Here is a 9619-nt window from a genome sequence, read left to right as displayed (position 1 = left end):
AAATGTTTGTTTTAGCACACCCTACATTTTCCTTGAATTATGATTTATTCAAAAGCACATTTATTCAAACATAGAGAATTATTTGGCATTCGATAACCGGTACGATAAGATTAACTAAAAGCATAACAATAAACCATAGTAATTTACAGTAATACTGTTCAGACGTGTGAACAAACAGTCCTATAAAGAAAACGCCACTCTTTCAATGGGCTAGCCATTCCATAGACCACTGATCTTTCTTTTAAGACAAAAGATAAGCAGGCTTTTGCCAGACTGCCATAGTGTCTGCTTCATGTCATTAGTGATATTCCCAATAATGATTTCGTATATAGATAGGTTTTACTGTGTTGCAAAATAAAAAAGTTCCTTCTTCTGTTTTACTCTCTTTAAAAGCATGATTTAAAGTACTGACGCAATGTAGGTATAATTTATAAAATCGCGAACAACAATGCAGATAAAGTATTAAAATAAATTGATTATAATTTTTATTTAAAATAAAAAATAAAAGTAACAACAAAGTTGTAAAGAAGTTAAAGCGAACGAAAAAAGAAAACAATACAATAAACAATTCCATTAACGCTTCTCCATTCTTATATTCATGACGAAGTCACGAACATTATAGTATGAGTTGAGTGAGTGCAGAGGTTCGATGTGCGACGATGATGGTGTTTGTAAGTGTAGCCAAACCATGATGATGGTTTGAGTTGGTGCTACTGGTGGTGCTAGTGAGGCCTGCCTTGGCTATACTTAGATGTAATTTCCTTGAGTTGATTACAATGTTACATTAAAATGTTTTCAATGATTATTATAGTCATTAAAATAGAAAATTATTATACTGTTTTGGAGTTGGGCTACGAAAGAGGTTTTCTTTTATATATTGTGTCTGTATGTGTGTGTGCGATTGCATTAAGGTGATTCTTTCGTAAAATCGCGTTTATTTGTTTAATAGTTTATGGGAAAACCATGAAAAAATCACAAACGGAACATAATATAAAAAAAATAAAACTATATTAACTTTTTTTTGTATTCCGGTGACTTAAGAGCTACACGGAAAGTGTCATATACAGAGTGTCGCAAAAATATAAAAGCCCTTGAGGTATTGTCACGACTGCCCCTCTTGAATTTAAGCTTCCTATCAAATTAAATCTTTGACCTTGGAATGACCTTGAATATCAGGGTCAATCATATTTGGACGTAAAATATTCTGCTCTTTTCAAATCCACAATAACAACTAAGAGTTCCTATTTGAAAAATCGATTTTAAGTTCGCTGTAGCTTTTAAGGTTCGGTTCAGGGTCAAATCCGAGGGCACCATTGGATTTCCCGTCGAAAAATATGTCGGTTATTGTGGTTTTGCAGGGATTACCATAGCAAAAATAACTTTGATCATGAAATGACCTTGAAGATCATGGTCAAGATCATATTCTTGCGTAAAATTCTCAACCCATTTCAAAGAAAAATGAGGGTTCCCTTTTGAAAAATCAAAAATCCATATTTTGTAAGAAGTATTTACTGTAACGTGAGACATGCTTCTAGTTTGGTGGAAAAAATTGGGGAACATTTCACAAACAATATGCGGACTTGAAGTTTGTTAAGCTCCTGATTATCTTTCGGCACAAGAGGAAGAATTCTGAAAAGCTAATTCGTGGTCACGTTTATCACGAGTGAACCATCTTATCCACCGACAACAGGACTACGAACGAATCAAATTGATATAAAAGAAAGTGTTTTATATAGAAAGAGTAGGTACGTCATTGTGAAAACTATACTAATATTTTCTTTTTGTAACTAAATGTTTTTCATACAGATTATACAGTTAAAATTATGAAACCAATTTATATAAATACAGTGAAACATGTATATGTCTGTTATACTCAGGCTAATAATAGACCAGAGTGTGTAAGTGTCTATTGAGTAGTTTTTAAAAACTACTTACTCAGTTCTTCATCAGAAAAGCACTAAAGCTATAAATTTATAAAGATATATTTAAAAATAAAAAAAATTACTCTCTGACATTTTTTGCCATCTATGAACACCATTGCATAGCATTAATAAAAGATTTCTGCATTATGTATAAAAAAAGGTGGAAGAAATATAATTAATGGCCATCTGTTCAACCAGGGTTTTCTGCTACTTTCTCACGTATTACGACTATTTTACTTCTTAAAAAAATTTGAAAACTGTACATATGCTTTCATCTGTGTAAAACAATCCCTATCCCTATTTCGAATGTTATGGAAGAGGGATCAGTAAGAGCATGATGGAAGACGCGGTGGTCTTTCACTTTTAAACTCAGCGAAGCTTACTTGTATCATGATAGTTTCTCATAAATTGGATTGCTTCCACAACTTAGTAATATTCAAATTCGTATTTCCAAGTTTTTTGAATGAAAATACGAATTTTTCTAATATAAGTTGCCCATGTTAGATTACAGAAGGATCTTTAAAATATCAATAGTTATAGAAAAATATTCTCTTGTTTGTTATTAAATGGCGTTTTAGTCTATTGAGAATGTAATTGTCTTGTGAATAGGAAGAACTTGCACTCCGAATTGGTTTCCTAGTGAATATTGTCTCGTTTCGTCTTATAATTCGCATCTGTTACAATACTTAGGAAGTAATCTTAGGAAGAAAAACGTCAAAAAAAAAATTATATTCAAATATAATTGGCTGAACGACAATTATTGAAAATTATCGTGATCCTTCTTTGTCTAAGCATCACGTGAGAATAATATGGTGATCAAAATTAGGTGATCGATGTGGACATCGAGAAAATAATGAGGTTTAAGTTGAGTTAAGTTAGTATTTGCATCATTGCCCAATATAATTATGGATCATTGTCAAATCAACGTTGTATAACCAAGCCCTTCCTCGATAAATGGAAGGAGTGTAATCAGATTCAATTAGCAAGTTTTAAATAAGTTTCACTGTAAATACAAAAATTTTCAATATATAAACGTAATAAATATATTTAAACAGATTGTAATCAAATTTGTATCAGATAAAGAATATTATGTTATTTAATGTTTAATTTTCCATGATTTTTCACTATTGAATTTTATTTAGAATACATTTTACTAACCTAATAGAGGTGCTACTCAACCTCAAAACCGAACTTAACAAAGGGTTCTTGTTGTATATATTTTAAATTGATATTTGTTTCTTTGTGTGTATGTATGTTTTTATAAAATTTGTAACTTAATTTTCCAACTAATTATCAACTATTTTCAATAAAATAAATAAAACACTCGTACATGCAATTTGTAAATAATTTAAATTGTTTTTGTACCCTAGTTTTTTTGATCTGATTTTGGTTTATTTATAAAATTAACTTTTACTTGCAACTTTATTCACGTGATCGGTTAATACACTGGTACACGGTGAGTTATTTTAATGAATAAACCCAAAAATCTCGAAGCATAAAAAACTAACCGAGATAATAATTGTTGGATGAGTGCCCTTAAAGAATCCAAAATTTGACCTTGAACTTTATAGATAAAATGGATGCTTTCATTCGATTTCTGCCTAACTGTTTAGATTGAAGAAAAAAATATTTTGAACATCACTGGTTTATTTTTAACCCCCGAATAAAATGAGGGGTGTAATAAGTTAAACGTGTCCTTATATCTGTGTATTTGTATATATGTATAACTGTGTGTCTGTCTGTGGCATTGTAGCTCCTAAAGAATTGCTTTTGATTTTTGAGTTTGTGGTTCCGTATCCAATAACAACTAAGGTAACGATCTTCTAACGGAGGAGTAAATTTTCTTGAAACATAGCTAAGAATACTTTCAATCAAATTACCTTTCCAGCAAACAAAAATCAAAATCAGTTCCTCGGCTAAGGAGCTACGATGCCAAAAACGAATCAATCAGATCTGATTTATATCGGAGATTGCTTAACAGTTTGACAGTATTAACCGGCATAATAATAGATCAAAAAGTAGCGTCAAAATCATGTAAAATATACAAAATGGGGAGTGCTGGAAATCGTAGTGATGGTCATCCTATATTTGACTTGCTCCTTTCCCCACGTACTCCGGCTGTAAGAGAGTTAATCGCATAATGAAAAAAAAAAAGTTAATCAATTTGGAATATTAATTTGATGATTAAAGTAGCCGTAGCCTAAAAATGGGTCAGCGAGCGCTTTGATTTGCATGCCTCTCACATTAACAGTTAGAATCCTTCCAAAAAACATTTTTAGGATATTCCCCTAATTTTGAAGTTTTTTTCGTTTGTTTGTTAAGCCAATTCAGTCTTGGCGCTGAGAGAAGCAAAACTGAATAAAAAGTGGTAAGGTACCTGAAGTAAAAAAGGTTCAGAGGGTAATAAGGCCCTTAATAACACACTTCACCTGCTAAAAAAGCTACGGTATTGGTCCGCAGTAATTTTCGCGGTTATCTCATCAGCGACGAACGAGGCCTTGTTGAACCAGCAGGTGACTGTGTAATTTTATAATTTTTCGTCCTAAAAAACGGCAAGTTTTTTTTTCCTATATTAACGTATACCTTCATTTTATTTGAAAGACTTTTTTATACCACCGTGGTATATATCAGACGGCTTAAGGGAAGGCTTTTTAAAAAGTCAAATATTTCTAAGCGTTTTAACTTTTGTAGCCTTTTATTTTCTCTGTATTACAACAAGAAAAGTATATTTTGTCTCCCTAATTCTAATTATATGCTTTTTATAGCATTGTTATTTTAGGAGAATTTAGAATTTCTATTAAATATTTCTATATAAATGGCGCTGAGATTTAAGAAAGAAAAATTAAATCGTATTTCGAATTAAACGTGAAGAAATATTTTTGTGAAGAATTTTAGTAATTGATGCGAGTTCCGTTTATATCAATATCTCAATCCATTTTCCTCACTAAAGCCTTATCTAATAAAAATCGATTTTATTTTTTTTAAATAAATTTCGATTACCTTAAATATCCACCATAATAACAAAAGTACAATCTGTTTTAATTTACACCTAAAATGTCGGACTATATGCATTAAAAACACTAAAAAGTGATAAATGTTTCGTTGTAAAGTAATAAAATACAGAGTTGACATTATAAATCGGTAAATATAAACTATTAAATACGATGATACTTACTATTTTACTTATACCTTATGCTTATACCTTAAAAAAGGTTAAAGGTTGACGATAATAAATACACCATATTTTATATAAAACATATATAAAGTAACAAAAATTTATTTACACTTACATGTTAATGTCAATCTTTATTATGGATTTTTCACTTCCATTTTTAATAAAATTATATATATTTTATTATTTTTTTTTTTTACAAAAAATAACACTTTAAAAATCATTTTGTATTTTTCTTACAAAAATTTAAAATTGAATGTCAGATTTAATTTATCGAAAATGGCGAGTGGGTGCATAAAAAATCAATGTCGTATACCTGTATTTATTGAAATCAAATCAAATCTTGGAAGATGATGTATTAAGTTGCATTTTATTGAAATTTATTGTAGAAAGCTTTAATTTGTGGAAATCCATTATAATAAGGTAGTTTCGGTAGAGAAAAATAAACTATGAAATTTGATAAAAATTAAAATTTATGTAGAAACTAACAGAAATGACGCTTTCAATTATCCTCCTTTTGTTCAAAATTTTATGTATTTTAATTTTTTGGTGGGGGTACTTTCTTGAAAATGAAGTTTTGCCCATGATACTGGCTGCCATTGTAAGTTTCTATAGACACAATCATTAAATTAACCTGATTTTTATACTTTTTGGATCAAAAACTAAAATCGATCCAAATATTGTGATATCTCAAAAACTCTGCATCCAATCATTAAACTAACCTGATTTTGATACTTTTTGGATCAAAATCTCCATCCACTGAATTTCATCAAATTCCAAAATTAAAATTTTTTTGCGATTATCTCGATTTTTTCAATGAGGTTAACTTCTAAAAAATTGCAAAAATCGAGAAATTTTTTTATTTCCAATTTCGATAAAACTCAGTATATAAGGTAATTTTGACCCAAAAAGTACACAGATCGGGTGCATTTGATGACTGGTCGAATAGTTTTTGAGATACGGACTAAAATCGATCAAAATATTGCGATATCTCAGAAACTCTGCATCCAATCATTAAATTAACGGGATTTTTATACTTTTTGGATGACCCCATCCACCAAGTTTCATCAAATTCCCAAACAAAAATTGTAGTATCTGACACAGTTAGAAAATGGATTCATAGTCTGAAACATGTCACATATTACAAATGTATCAAGTGGGAATAGAAAACCGTTTCTATGTGATTGGTTTGTATAACACCCTGTTTAAAAGGAAATTGCAATGATAGAAACGTTACTATTGAATTTTTTTCGAAGTTTATAATAGCTTGGCCTTGTGCAACGACAGTGATTATATTTTATTATAAATTCATAGATGAAAAAATAATTCCCACAGGATATTGAAAAACTACTTTTTTTTATTATTAATATGGAGGTCATTTTATGTATATTTATTTATAATTATAAAAGTTCTACAATCAATAAATAAAATGCCATCGATTTAAAAAAAAAAAAAAAAAAAATTAGCTTTTCAAAAAATAAAATTTTTAACGATGTTTTTTTAAAAAGCATGTTTATTTTTTAAACTATGTTTTTATTATTGAAAAAAGCATTATTTCGATACATAATAAATGATTTAGTACAATGTTTTAGTTACGAAAACAGTAGAAAACTTTTCCATCAAGAGCATAAAATAGTTCTCGGACTTTAAGGTTGATCGCACATTTAGGATATGTATAGAATTGGCTATTTAGTTGAGATCATTAGCTCAGCTCAAGTAAAAAAGCAAAGCTTATATTAATTAATATTCAAAATTATATTAAAAGAGCTTCCGACTAAACATTTCGTTTGTGGAAACAATTTCTAAAACCTTTCAAATGGTTAAAAAATGATATAGATCGTGGTTATTGATGCAAATTACTGATACAAAAGATCAAAAAACAGGAAAAATATATATAACTGTTAAATATATACAAATAGCAAATATTTTAGAAAACATTATTTAGTAAACGCTAAGGTGAACCAATTCCGTCCGCAGACTGCTTAAGTTAGCGGGTTCGATTCCCGCCGTCGCAACAATATTAATTTAATTAATAGTTGTGATGGGCTGGTATAGTGCATGGTATATGCATGAAAGAGGTGCACTATCAGCTTCTTAAATTGAGGAGCTGATAAATGAAACTATCAGCGGAAAGGTGGTAAAACACATTTATGCTATCACAATGGGCTCTAAAGCCTAAGTGTGTCCTTCGTGGACAGCCAATATAACCTAACCTTACCTAAACGTTGAAGTGATTGCAAAGGAATTTTGAGCTCACCAGATCAAATATATTTCCCATATTTAAAATCAAACTGAATCGTTGAAGTGTCTTGGTTATCGACCGATGGATTCTTCCATGGTTATCGATACAACTTAAAGATGAAAAACTTAAAAATTATATATAAATTTTAAAAAATTATAAATGTCATGGTAATCGATATATGAATCGGATCGATCGATATATGAATTGAAAAATGGAAAAAATTTCAATTTCTTTTTATAAGTATTCAGTCACCAATAAGTGTAAGACGTATACATTTATCAGTCACCTTTTGAACCTCGTGATAATCTCTAATTGTTTACAAGAAAATATTAATAAATTAAGATAAATTTTTGGTAACCTAAATTAAGCATATATATATTATCAGCTGTTTTTTAATTAATAAAAATTAAAATACAACTGATATGATGTAATTTTTGCTAAATAAATTAATAGTCCTGTAGCTTGGTGATTAAAGAAAACCTTGTTACTATAGTTTAAAGTAAAACTACATTTATTATAAATGACAGGAAAATAATTGGTAAGGTAGTACCAGCATGAAATCACTTTTCGACAGATCTGGCCGCATTTTTTTTCTCGGGTTTATAATAGCTTTATTTATGAATTCCTAAAATTTCATAATTTTTGACCGTTTAGATCGCGAGATATTTAAAGACAAAGTTCGCGATTTTGAGGGTCATGTCCCATTTAAAGCATGTAAAATGTCCGGTCTCTCCAACTATTTTTTATGATATTATTATATATTGAAGAAAAAGTAGAAAAAAATGTTTATACAATACAATTCTAAAAAAAAAATTTAGAAATTAATTTTCACTTTCGAGATATTAATTTTGACGTAAATTGATCGAAATTGGGACGTTGGCATAATTATTTCCCATTTTAAACGGTCAAAATTTCTGAAACTTTGGGAATTAATAGTAAGCATTATTAAATTCTTAAATTTAATTTTTCGTTAAATTCTGTCGAAAAAAAAATTTTACCATTGCTTTAACATAGAAACTGCAAATACCATGCTGGAACATCGTTAATTAGTAAAATAATACAAAATCTAGAAAAATACGATACCGTTTTGCAATAAACGTATTGTCATCTAACAACTTCTAACACCAGATTTAGAGATTTATTAACAAATTTCACCTAAAAGAAGTCATATTATCGTTTGATTTACGAAATCAAGAAAATCAAGGACAAGAAATAAACAGGTTTGAATTTGTTTGCATGTTACAAAGTCCCAAAGAAGAAATAATAGAATAAACATAATTAATATTTGTTTAAGAACGTCCCTTTTAAAAATATTTGGCATTGCTAATTAAATACAGATGCAGATTGAATTCAGTTTGAATTTTTAGCGTTTGTTTTGAACAGTCAGTCCTTAACGGTTAAACATGATGGTTACGCAAGTGCATTGCTTTTTTCCTATCCCAAAACTGCCCAACGAGCATAAAGAAGTTTTTATTTAAAACTTCAGTTTTATTTGCACACAGAGGTAATAATCTTTTAAAAAATTGTACAAAATTATTTTAGGAAAAAGATTAAATTGTGAGTATTATTTTTATATCAAAGCACAGCACATACGAATACAAATGGTTGATATATCTATTTACTTATGATGACGATGAGGAACAAGGAGTGGGAGTAGTACACCATAGGTAGATGTGTGGAGAGTAACTACCACTATACAGTTTGGCAACCATCTCCTTAGCCATTTAAAATATATGAAGTAAGAAGAGTTTTTATGGATGTTCATATGTATAAGATAAAGAAAGACTCTTCAGAAAATCTATTGCGGGTGATGCGTGCGTAATCTGTAGTTGTATGTGTGTATACATAAACACCAGCCGACCAGCCTCATCACTTGTACATCATTAAATTCCTTCTTTTGTACGTCACTGAAATTCTCTCTTTGTTTTATACATAAGAGCTTCCATAAAAGCTCTTCTTACTTCATCTATTTAAAATGGCTAGCAAGATGGATACCAAACTGTATACACACCTGTATGGAAGCAATACTATAATAGGTAAGTAGGTAGTTTCTTATTATGTGTGCATTTTATATATAATATAACTACATTTGTGAATGATAGTATCTACTTTATATACATATACACTTAACGCCACCTTGCACCATGCTAGTACATGCTAAGAATAGCGCAAAGCAAGTAGATATAAGCATAAGAGTAAAGCTATATTATTGTACAATACATATACAACATATACATATTGTATTCAAGAAAAACTCTATACTGAAACCATATAATCTGAATT

General features: G+C 29.5%; 1 long non-coding RNA gene across 1 annotated transcript; it reads right to left on the bottom strand.

Moving 5' to 3' along the window:
• Positions 1-856: 856 nt before the first annotated feature.
• On the bottom strand, positions 857-9094 carry LOC123290779. The gene is made up of 3 exons (XR_006534896.1): positions 9035-9094; positions 3560-3563; positions 857-867 (listed from the first exon to the last, which is right to left on the bottom strand). It is a non-coding gene; the product is annotated as an uncharacterized LOC123290779 (long non-coding RNA).
• Positions 9095-9619: the final 525 nt, after the last annotated feature.

The sequence above is a fragment of the Chrysoperla carnea genome, chromosome 1 (genome assembly GCF_905475395.1).
Source record: "Chrysoperla carnea chromosome 1, inChrCarn1.1, whole genome shotgun sequence".
Classification (NCBI taxonomy): domain Eukaryota; kingdom Metazoa; phylum Arthropoda; class Insecta; order Neuroptera; family Chrysopidae; genus Chrysoperla; species Chrysoperla carnea.
The sequence above is the reverse complement of the archived record's forward strand: the minus strand, read 5'-3'. Positions and strand labels throughout refer to the sequence as shown.